Source organism: Durio zibethinus, chromosome 1 (assembly GCF_047325235.1).
Source record: "Durio zibethinus cultivar Kanyao isolate XHJ-2024 chromosome 1, ASM4732523v1, whole genome shotgun sequence".
NCBI classification, from domain to species: domain Eukaryota; kingdom Viridiplantae; phylum Streptophyta; class Magnoliopsida; order Malvales; family Malvaceae; genus Durio; species Durio zibethinus.
Window position 1 is genome coordinate 11515246 of NC_143162.1, and position 13167 is coordinate 11528412.

Consider the following 13167-nt stretch of genomic DNA (forward strand, 5'->3'; position numbering starts at 1 on the left):
ATTAAATAAATTACTTCATGCATAGTTAATGAAATTTTTACATTTTATAAGCAAGATTAGTAGAATGTCATATATCTCTTAAGGTATATTTTAAAAAAATAACAAAAAATAATTAAAAAAATGTGACATATGTCAATCTCTAAATCACATTTATGGAATTAAAAAATAATATTAGTAGGGCATCAATGACTAATTTAATTACTTAAAAGTGAACTTAAATTTTAAATTTGATTCTTATTTTACTTTATATTTTAACAAAAAAAATTAAGGAATCAAGTATTTTAATGAATGCATATATTTAATGAATAATACTTATTTAATTAAAATATGGTTTAGATAGTGATAATCACATTGGACAATTAATGGATTCAAAAATCATTAAAATTAAAAAGATTCGGATACGAATAACTCAAAAATAATGAGTATCCAATCCATTTTCATTATTATTTTGAGAAATTATTAGATACTGTTAGTGGAGTTTTTTAACTTCACAAGCTAAGTTAACATAGTGATACATATTCTATTTTTTTTAATTAATTATTTTATTTTTTAAAATATACCTTAAGGGACATTTGTCATCCTATTAACCCCATTTATGAAGTTAAAAAACTACACTAACAATTTATTTCATAATTTCTCCATTATTTTATCTGTTAGGGTTTTTTGACCATATAATAAATAATAAAGGTAAAATAGTGAAATAAATAATGTTTTAGATATTACGATTTTTTTTTATAATACAATAAACAATACAAATAAAAGTGAAAGAAAAAATAAACAAAAATGGAAGGTTTGAACTATAATATCAAGTGAGGCATTTGTTATAATATTACACATTATCAAGGGCAAATGTAGCATAAAAATATAATTCTACGTAAGTCCCAACAATTTTTTTTAACACCCAATTTCTAAAAACACCCCATTTTTTCTCACTACACCCCAAACCCTAAATTCAAAATTTCGTAAACATCTTCACACCCTATCCTCCCATTCCTCATAGCTTCCTAATTCACTTTTCCTTTAAACTTAATTTCCCAAAAAAATTCAACTTAAAATCTAACTTAGATTCAAAAGAAATAAAGGAAAATTAAGTTATAAAGACTCTAATAAGAGGTAATTCATTTGTTTTTGTTTTAAGTTCATTTGATTTTGTTGTTGAATTTTAAAAAATTTTGGGTGAAATCGGTGCTGCAATTTGTAGCTTCCAAAAATGAATTTTTGAAAATTCTTCTAATATTTCAAAAATACACTTTTGGAAACAGAATAGTTTTTTGAAATGCATTTTTGAAAACTTTGAAAAGTTTTTGGATATTAATTTTTAGAAACTTTTAAAGGTTTATAGAAATGCATATTTATAACCCTTTTAGAGTTTCCAAATATGATGTGATAGTAGTAAAATATATAATATTTTACAAGTTTTTTTTAGTCCAAAACTTTTGAAATTTGATTCAAAATTGGTGTATTTAATGTGTGTTTTCTTGATCTTTAGGTAAAATGTATATATGATGTGCAATTCATACAAGATCTTAGTAAGATTAGGTTGAGCCTAATCCTTGTCATATTTGGCCATGCAAAAAGATGATTAAGTTGAATCTCGTTGCATTAAGGACCTTCAAATTCACTTGGAGAAAAGAATCCTAATGGCGTTAGAACTTTTACATATGTTTGGCCCTCCCAAATACAAGAGCAATCCTACTTGTAATTGAAGAATTGAAGACTTATACTTAGAGAAAGGCTCTTCATTGTAGTCGACCAAGAAAGATTTTACAAGACAATGACTCTTGCAAATTCTATATCAAGAGTTTGAATCAAATGCAACTACATGGTCTTGATAACTAAGCTTAGCCGAAACAATATTCAAGAATGCAATCACTCAAAGATAGTCTCATTTGACCAAGACTCTTCAAGAAGTAAGACTTCATAATCAGCCAACTACTTTGAAGATCAAGATAGACTTTATCACTTAGAGTTTAGATAGAATTAGGACTTGTAATCCCAAATCGCAATCCTTGATGAACTCACATCTATAAATAAAAAGGCATTTTTGTATCCACATCTCATCCCACTCCATTCTTTTTTTTTTCTTTTTTTGTACTTTCAGTTCTTTAAGTTTTTTATAAGTTTTCTTTATAGTTTGGCTAAGTAACAGATTAGCCATAACCAAAGTGTTTTTTAAATTCTCTTCCAATCAAAGCGTTTTTTTATTTATTTTCAAGATCCATTCTTTTCAAGCTTTCAAACATTATTTTCAGTTTACAAACTATTTTTATGTTGTTTTAGTACTTGGCAATTATTCTTTTCCATTCTCAAGTTTTATTTTACATGCAAAGTTTAATCTTTCTTTTATGCAATCTTTTATTTTTGGCCTACACCAATCTATCTTTTCTTTCTAAGCTTTTGTTCTTTAGTTCTTTAGTTTATTTGGCCACGTCCAAAAAATTATAAGCGTTAGTTGGATATTGAGATCTTAGCCTACATAATTGCTTTATTTTATTATTTTCGTTGCAATCTGAAATCAATCTTTTTCATTAGTTTAGATATAATAATAGTGGCCTATTACTTTAGGTAATTGATTCCACTTAACAATTCAGTTATATAATCCTCATAGGATGATACTCTACTCATTCATTACTATTGCTTGATTACAATCTATGCACTTATAGGTATTAAAAAAAGTAGCTATCAAGTTTGTGGTGCCGTTGCTGGGGATTATATTGATGTTCAAATTAATATCAATAAGGATTTTTACTCCTTTGTAATCTAAACATGTTATTTTTATTTGTTTAAACTGTTTTGAGCTTTCTTTGTTTGTATGTATAGATCTAGAAATATTGACCTAGCTCCACTCAACAAAGAAATTGAAATAACCTTTAGGCTTTTACGAAGAAAGCAAACAACACTTCCAACTCCTACTTTAATGGCTAATGCAAACACTAGGGGACCATGCTGTTCCTAATGTTGATGGATTCCAACTATTCAAAAGAAGGTAGACAATCCAAGCAAATAACTTTGAGATAAAGCCTTCGATTTTTCAAATGGTTTAAACTTTTATATAGTTTGAATCCAAATAGCCATTTATCTAACTTTTTAGAATTATGTGATACATTCAAATATAATTGTGTTTTGATGATGCAATTAGACTAAGACTTTTTCTTTTTTCTCTAAAAAATAAGGCAAAGAGTTAGCTATCTTCTTTACCATTTGGTTCAATCACTATTTGAGAGGATTTGGTTCAAAAGTTCCTTGCAAAATTTTTTCCACCTATCAAGATGGCTAAATTGATGAACAAAATAACTACATTTATGCAATTTGATGGTGAGAATATATATATATATGATGCGTAGGAGAGATTTATAGAGTTGATGCTCAAGTATCCATATCATGGTTTCCCATAATGCTTGCAAATACAAATCTTTTACAATGGATTGACACCATCAATGAGAACTACACTTGATTTGGTTGCTAAAGAAGCCATAATGAGTAAGATCGCTAAAGAGGCAGATGAGTTAATAGAAAAGATGGTGACAAACAATTATCAATGGGGTATGGAAAGAAAGGTACAAAAAATTCTACTAGTGTTTATGATCTTCACACTTTCACATCTATCACATCACAGTCGGCTAGTTTAACAATGAAAATAAATGCTTTAGGAAACCCATATCAAACATCCCCTATTCAAGTTATCCAAAGCCCCTTTATTACTTGTAAAATTTGTGAAGGACCAAATGTCACTAATAAATGCCAATTTAGAATATAAATGATCTAATATGCACAATAATCCAAGCCTACTTATAACCCATATAGTAATATTTACAACCTAGGCTGGAGAAACCACCCAAACTTTTCTTGGAACCAACTCAACCATCAACCTACCAACCAAAATTGAAAGATTTGCCCACCACCATAAAACCCACCATAAGAAAAGAAAACAAACTTTGAAGAAATGTTGACTTAATTAATGCAAACCCATAACACAACCATACAAAGCCAAGCTGTATCAGTTAAAAACCTTAAAACCTAAATAAGTTAACTAGCTACCATAGCCAATCGACCTTAGGAGCTTGCCCAATAATACGGAATCCAACCTAAAGAAATAAGGCAAGAAAGTATGCAATGTCATATATTCCTATGAAAGGGAATGGATATATTATTCTGATGATGATGATGATTTAATGGATGAGACAGTGGTGGTGAATTTACCAAGCTTTGTAAAGTAACTTAAAGTGGATTTCGTTAAAAAGGTCCCAGTTATAGAGGATGAGCACTTATTGCAATTTGGTAATGTTGTGAGGTATGAGTTCAGGAAACAACTGTCGAACTTGGGGAATGGAAAAACGACTAGGCTAAAAGCATTTCAATAAAAACTAAAACAAAGAGTCACTACCAATCTTTTTTAAGGTGTGATTGGCCACCCAAAATTGTTGTCCTTTTAATAAAACATTTAAAATGAGTTTAACTTTTACTAAAATAACATTTTACGGTTTGTGAAAATTAGAGTTGGATCTAGAGTTGATTATATGTGAGGAAAAATTAATACATTTACAGTGCCCATCAAAGGCGGTATTGATTAATTACATATTATCCTTAGATTTTAGTAAATGGTCCCACTTTAATGTTTATAAACTAATTCATTTGTTTATTCTAAAAAGCTGAATCTTTTTTTAATTTTTTTAAAGTAAATCATTTAAAAAAATTTTTGAAAACAAAATAATTTATTTTTAGATTCAAATAAAAATTTCGTAAGTATCAACACATTTTTTTATTCTTCTATATTTAGATAGAGTTTCAAAAATATTTTTAGCTTAGTAATTTTCAAATTACCCCACAAAACTAAGATAATGTCTCACACAAATAATAACTGTTGAGAGTTTACCTATATTTAGGCTAAATTCTCAAAAAAAAATTTTATTTGAGATATTATCTTATTTTAAATCACTTTCCTTTGGAACTTTATTTATAAAACCTATACAATATGCATGAACATAATAATAATAATAATATATGATGTATGCATGATAATTAAACCTGAATAATAAAATCTAAATGCATGACAATTTAAGAATGCATGTAACAACAAAATAAAATGTAAATGCATGAATATGATTAAGTTGGTTACAGGGTCTGAAGGTTGGTTTAGGGTTTGAGGTTAGTTTAGGGTCTATGTTGGGGTTTTGATTTTAAGGTTTAGGGTTAGGGTTTGGTTCAGGGTTTGGGTTTATGATTTAGGTTTAGAGCTTGGGGTTTAGGATTTGGATTTAAGATTTAAGGTTTGGGGTTTAAGTTTAAAGTTTGAGTTTAGGGTTTAGGTTTTGGTTTAGGGTTTAGAATTTGGATTTAGAGTTTAGCGTTTAAGGTTTAAGTTTAGGGTTTGGGTTAGGGTGTAGGTTTTGGTTAAAGGTTTATGTTTTGGGTTTAGGGTTTGGGTTTACGATTTGAGTTTAAGGTTTAAGTTTGGAGTTTAGGGTTTAGGGTTTAGGTTTATGATTTAGGGTTAAGTTTAGGGTTTTGGTTTAGGACTTAAGGTTTAGGGTTTCATGAAAATGCATGTGATAAAATAACAAAAATGTCATTAATAAAAATGCAAAATTTAATACATTAGACATGTATAAAAACAAATATATGACAAACATAAGCATATTTATAACCATATTATAAACTAAACATGCGGGTAACAATATGGTTAAAATGAATCAAATACCAAGGGTTTTAAAAAATTAAAGACATGTTCCATCATTTGTTTTTGTTTTGAATTAAAACACATGCAAAGAGCATAAAATCATAAAAAAATCTACTAATATAACATTTTTATTCATTAAGAATTTCGTCAAACACATAGAAAACATAAAGTAAAAAGCAAGAACATAAGCAAATACTATCATATTCAATATGATAAATTAAATTCAATAAACCACCCCAAATTCCCAACCAACATAATATGATCTTTATAATCAACAAGATTAAAATTAAAGAACTTGATTCTCGATCATATAGGCCTTGTTAACTGAAAAATAACCTAAATTTTAACATTTATTTAAAAAATAACTAAAACAAATAAGGGGCGTTGGAGGAAAAAAAACCAAAATTTCAATATTTATTCAAAAAGTAATCAAGACAAATTAGAGCGTTAAAAGAAGCGTAATTTGCTATATCAAGAATATTCAAGAGAAGAGCATTTATCATGCAATTTGAAGTTTAGAGTAAAAGATCCACCTTGATTTTTGAGCTTTTAACTTTTTTAGCTGGAGCATGAATCTCGTGATGTTGTTTTCCACCAAGTAGGCTCAGCCTTTTTAGTTAATAGTCATCAGTGGTAGAGCAAGGAATGGACATGAGCAATGGTTTCAGATGAAAAGTTGTTCTCATCGATGATGGAATGAAGAACCAAGGAATGAGTGCCACTGGCTTTGTGTCTTGCCATCGTCGAAAAGTGAGAGAGGCAAATAGAAACATATAAGATTGATTTAGGAGAATTTAGGTTAGGTTTAGGTGTATATATATAAAAAGGGTGAAATCATAATTTCATAATTAAATAATAAAAATATATTAAAATGAAAAAAACTTGATTAGGCTCGCAAGTCACTCGAGCTGAGTTTTAAGATACTCGAACTCGGCTCGTTCAATAAGCTAGTTATTTAAGCTCGAACTAAACTCGATAATGACTGAGCCAAATTCAAAATTTTTTTTAAAATCAAACCTGAATAGCTTGCGAGTACATGTGTATCATTTACACCCTTATTAGGGGTGGTAATTGTTTGGTTAAAAAAATAAGTTAATCAACAATATTTCGACTTTTCAAAAATCGAATTGAAATCAAACTGAGTTAAACCAAATTTTATTAGTTTGAATTGGTTCAATTCATCATTTTTTTAAATTTAAATTTCATTTTTAAACATTATTTTATCTTATTTACTCAAATTTGTGAATAAAAATATTTTTATTTTATAAAATATATAAGATGAATAATCAAATTAATAAAAAAAATTTAATTTGATTTGCATAATTTTAGTTTTCACATTATGAATTGAAAACCAAACCGAATAGGCATCTTTATGTTTCGTACCAAAATTGAATCAAATATAAGAATATTCAAATTGAAATTGCGTTGAACACTTAAGTTTGAATTGATTTTTAGTTTTTTTTTTTTCTCTATTCCAATAAAGATAACAAGAAATATTAATTTATAATCTATATTTAGAATCTATAATATATATGAAAGCATGGATCTAGATAAACTTTGAAATGAAAAAGATATTCATTATTGTTTGATATATTTCTAAATTGTCTATAAATATTTTTATTATTGATAAGAATTATCTAATCAATAAATAAAAGTTTTAATTCATTAAAAGAAATTTTGTTAAATTGATTTATTTAGCTATAAATAAAAAAGATATAGTTTAGATTGACTTGTTTTATTTTCATATTTCTATTTTTAATTAACTTTAAAAAGTAAATGAATTCGTTTGGTAAATGAAAAGAGTAATGTTTACACTGAAGTTCTTTACCTTCTTAATATTAATTTTTCATAGACATTAAGAATAATAAATGTTATATTAATTTGATATAATTTGTATATGGAACAAAGTTTACATGTTAATGAAAATTTCATTTAATATACACTTTATTAGTTTTATACATTTGTAGAATATACAACTAAATGTTAAAAATAGATAAAATAATGAGTATTCACAAGTGATGAATGTAGTATATATGAAAGTACTATAAAAAAATAGAGTATTATTGATGAAATTTTTTGTTGGTAATAGCCTAAATTCCATCGGTAATACATTTACTAACAAAATTTATTGATGAAAAATTCTGTCGATGATCGGCAAGTTGGTAATAGTAATTCATCGATAAATTTAAAATTTTGTTGATAAATTCCATTGGTAATGTTTTCATTGGTAATTTGGTCAAAAATTCATTGGTAAAATCCGCCGATAATGTGTTGGTAATCTATCGGTAAAATCTATTAGTAATTTATCGATAATTTGTTGATAATCCATTGGTAATCTGTCAATATTCTATTGGTAATTAATTGATAATCGATCAGTAAAAGATGCTTTTTGTTTGTAAATCCATCGGTGTTCTGTCGGTAATCTGTTGGTAATTTGTTAATAATAGCCTAAATTCCATCGGTAATACTAAATTCCATGGTTAAAATTATAATTTCATCAATAATTTGATTAATTTCATCTATAATTATTTAAGAAACTTGTAAATTAAAATTAAAACATGTGTAATTATTTAAAAAGTCTATTATTATTATTTAAAATATCAAATCCACATTGTAATTTCTAAAATAATCTAAATTATAAATTTAACATATAGTACTGAAAAACATCCATAACATCTATAAAATCCATCATACAAATTCTAAAAAACATGTCATTGTGCTACTGCATCTCTTGATCCAAAATCTTCATTGCTGCTATCAGGTCTAAAAAATTGTGTCAGTGAAAATTGTCTGAACCCCATCAACTATATCATCTGATCCATGAAACACCTACTTGCTTCATGCTCACTACATTTTTCACCGCCTCATGGACTTATAATGGCATCAATTTCATCAAGAAATGTGGTAGATAGTGCATGGTGCCTTGCAAGGTCAAAAAGTACTTTTATTAACTTCTCATAATCACCTGAAATGTTATTGATTGCACCAAAATTTTAGTATTTTCATGCTCATTTTTAGTGTAAATTTACTTATAATTTGGTTTATTCTTTAGGATTTTTGGCAAAATTACTCATAAATGCACATTTATCTCATGTGTAGGTACAAATAATGGAATTGAGGAAATTTGGGCATTTTTTATACAAATTTAAAGGATTTTTGGTGCAAATTTTGCGAATGGCTTAAACTAATGTCAACAGGAAAAATTGATACTTAGGGAGTTTGCTTAACTTTTTGGACTTTTTTTATTATTATTTTCATAGTTTTTTTTAGAAAAATATAGGATAAATATATTCATAAAGTGTTTGAAAATTTTGCAAGAAAAAAAAAGAAAAAAATAAATGATTGAAGCAAAGAAAAGTTGGTGATGGACGTGTGTATATGTGCATGGAGTTAGCATGAAAGTGCAAGGCATCACAAGTGGTTCAAGAGTAGCAAAGCTAGGTGCTTATGTGGCATTTTAGAGAGCCATGATTGGTTCTTAGGTCGACTTCTTGAATCAGCATTTCCTTGTGCAAAAGCTTGCAAATATGTTGAAGGAGCTAGGCGCCAAACAGCCAAACACCAGACCAGCGTGCACCTAACGCTGCAGCACCCGAAAAGAAGAAGGCTCCAGAAACACTAGCCAAATGAAGAATTTTTTGGAATTTTTTTAGATTTGACGCTCTTCCCCTTTGCCTATAAGTAAGGGGAGAGGGCTGGTCATAGGAGAAGAGTTAGTTTAGGATTTAAATATTTTCTTTCTTTACTTTCCTACACTTTCTTTTCTGCACCTTACATTTTCTTAGTTGCCAAACATTATTTTCTAGCATTTTTCCTTTGAATTTCATTGCAATTTTACTATTTATTAAGTGTTTTTAAGTTCTCTTTAAGATAATTTCAATAAAATTTGCATTTACATTCGTTTTCTAGCTCAAACTTACTGATTTTTCATTGATACTCAAAACTGTTTTTGAATCTGTGTGCTTTGACCTATTTGCAGGTTTTGGATAATAACTTTATCAAATTTTCATTATTTTTGTTCAAATTTTTTTCATAGTTTCCTAAGTCATAGAGCTATAGCATAGTTGAATTCCAGCTGCAAACTCGTAGCACATTGATCCAGGTTAAGGTTGGAATTCACTCATGGATGCAGGTGACAGGTGCAGGACCGACGTGGATACTGACTTTGGCATGGATTCTTTCTCCACTTCGGTGATTTGTTTGGCTTCTTTTCTTATTTATATCTTTATTTCTATTAGTTACCTTAGTTTAATTTTGTGCAATTTATTTCATGCTTTTAAGTGTTGTTTGGTTAATTTTTATTGAACATGTTCTGTTTTTTCAGATTCTGCATTGTTTTTGAAATTGAGTTCATTGAGCTGGATTTCTTTGTTGATTCATGCTATTTTCTTGTTGATTTAGGTATTTAACTCATGGATCTTGGTTGTTCTAGCTTGGATGAAGTTCTTCTCTAGCATATAATCATATATTGAATTTTTTTTTTGAATTTTCATGTAATTGCAGTACACGCTAAATGCAAGTTAGCTTCATTTACATGTTTGCTTAATCATTCTTCATTTTTTTGCTGCAATTTTGGATTTCATTTAGTCCTTTATTCTCTTATACATATTCCAGTTTAAGTGTAGTTTTATTTTTGCATTAAAAGTTCAAATCGTGAAATCAAAATATGTTACAGCTTATGTTTATTTTACCGTTTCTGATTTGATATTTCTGTTTGGTTGACTTTTCTTTTATATAACAATCTATTCATTCATTGGTCCTCAGCTTATGTTTGTATGTAGGTTGTTTAGTGTTTGCATGTAGTTCATGTTTGCTAAAGAATTCTTGCATGTTAACTTTGGTTACATGTACATATCGCATCTTCCATTTCAAGTTCATGTTTAGGCATTAATTTCATCGTAGGTATTACTTCCAATTCTCTGATTTTTAAATCACTTGTACACATGCATTTCATGTTTGATTTTTCTATTTTGTATTTTATTTTAGCTTTTACTTGTTTTTGCATTGTAGGATTAGTCATAATTTTCATTTGTATTTTATTTTTAGTTTTTTTTTTTACTATTTGTTAATTTTGTCTTAGTTAATTTTTCATGGATATCTTTTGATTGAACCAACTATAGAAGGGTATGGGGGATAAAATATACTTAATTTAGGAATCTCTTTAGCTAATCCTCATAGAATCAACATCTAGACTTTAATGGGCTTTATTATAACTTGTACGGTCTGTATGCTTGTAGAATTGTCCAATCAATTATGAACTCCACAGTTAGATAATTGAATGCTATTTTTGCTAACAATCATAAAAGTTATTAGGTTAGGTCCTAATAGGTCCTTTGGTTCATATCATGACTTTAAATAGCTTATCAAAGAATTTTATCAATAATGATTCTAGTTTATTGCTAAGCAAGAAATTCTAATGGAACATAATATAAAGTGAATCCAACCTATTTTTATCTTCATATAACCATATCTAGAGCAAATTGCCACAATCTAATTAGAGAAGAAAACTTTCACTTTGTAAGGTTCCCCATTAGAAGATTTTATTTATAGAAAAACAAAGAGGGAAGAAAGAAAAAGAAATGATCATTAATAAGATAAATATATAAGATTCTACGTTTAAAACTACTCCTACAATTCTTGTCACTTAAAAATTTGAATGTCATTAGAATTAAGGAATAATCAAAAAATATAATTTGATAGTCAAAGATGCATTTACTATATATGATAAATATCTAGCTATTCTCCATTTTAAAGACAAATCTTGATAACTTTCATACGTAATATCAAATTCCTTACAATCAAATAAGATCTTGGAAAGCTTGTTTTAACATACCTCGCCATTTGCTGACTATAAATGATGCTGAATGATAGAAAAATGTGGTCCTTCATTCTGTTGCAACAGCCTTTGTTGGCATGGTTTGCAACCAAATTGGTGATTCGAATAGAAACTAGCATCAATGATAACGAAAGGAAAGAATAAGCACTAGTATGATTTAACAAATTATGTTCTTTGATGCATAATTTTGCTTTTAGTATTGAGGAGATTGTGACCTACTATCAATGTGAAATTTATATGTGACTTTGAATGACATGTTTCCTTCATATTAACCAAATATCTTGCATTATGCTACATTATGAAAATAGTTTGCATAAGACAACATCAATTTATTAGAAAAGTTGAACGAAATATAAACCTTTTCTGTCTTTAAGGGGCTAAAAACGAGAATGCTGTTCCATGGTGAAAGAAGACCAATAAAGTACCTACAAATCAATTGTGAAATAAAAGCTTCAAAGTCTTTTATAACATGTTATCGAATGTTTCATCAATATTTCATTAAATTAAAAATAAAAACCCTCATGGTGCTTGACAAAGTATTCCTATTGATCTCAAATATGCGTATGAGAAGCAGCAAATGGACCAAAATCATAAATGTGAATAATACATCCATAGCATTTTAAAGAAAAGTTTGAAACTCATTGTAATATATCTGATGCACTTTTCAGAACAATAGCTTTTAAAAGATCTATGCCCTTACAAGTTACAATTCCACTTTTCTTTTCAATTAAGAGCGAAAAATAAAAGAACTCTTGCTAAATGTATTCCATGTACTTTTGAAAAGATAGCTTAGGAATTTTATTAACTTGCTAACCTTGAAACTGAAAGGAAGCTGTTGCCCTTTGTAGTTCTATTAAGTTTTGTGCCAAATGTAGGACTTCGGCATTGATATATGGGATAAGTACACAAACTTTCAGTCTCTACTTTCCAATTTTCATATGACAAATTTCTACTCAATCAGGTAGACATGTTGCCTTTTTATTTGCTTCATATGTACAAAATGAAAATTACATATGGAGGAAAATGCTCAAGGGTAGGTTTAAATACGGTGCAAATAACAAAAATGCAAGAAATGCCAGATTTTTATAATCTTCAAAACATAAGCTACTAGTCAAGTGAGAGAATTGAGGCAATACCAATCAACATACCAGCCATTCTTTTCAAGCACATATAAAACTAGTAGAACTCTGTGCATAAAGTTCATGGTCTATGCCATAGCAAGAGTTGCTTAGGATAATTTATAGGTATAACAACTGCTTCTTTAAGTAAATGTTTGGCATTCTATAATCCCTTGATGCTTTCCCTCATACGATGTTCCTATAATGGATAATTGGATATGATTGTAAGGTGATATATAGCAAAAAAAATTTTAAGTTAAAATATTAAAGAATATACCAATAGCTAAAACTTCATTTCTATCAACAATAAAGTTCTAGATAATAATAATTACCTACTTGAACTCTCTCTTAAAGCATGCATTTTTGCAAATTCAAAAGCAGGAAGTAGAGGCCTTTACCTAAAAAAAATCATAATCATCACTTTCTATAGGACTAGCGAATCAAATCTTGATTCTCAGTATTCATTAGGATTCAACACCAAATAGAATAATAGGCCATTCCAATCAAGAAACACAAATTTTCTTAAACAGAAAAAA

At 28.1% G+C, this 13167-nt stretch overlaps 1 long non-coding RNA gene across 1 annotated transcript; it reads left to right on the forward strand.

Moving 5' to 3' along the window:
- Window positions 1-9395: 9395 nt before the first annotated feature.
- LOC149520354 (uncharacterized) lies at window positions 9396-10210 on the forward strand. Its single transcript, XR_016342881.1, has 2 exons — window positions 9396-9868; window positions 10079-10210. It is a non-coding gene; the product is annotated as an uncharacterized LOC149520354 (long non-coding RNA).
- The last annotated feature ends 2957 nt before the right edge of the window (window positions 10211-13167 follow it).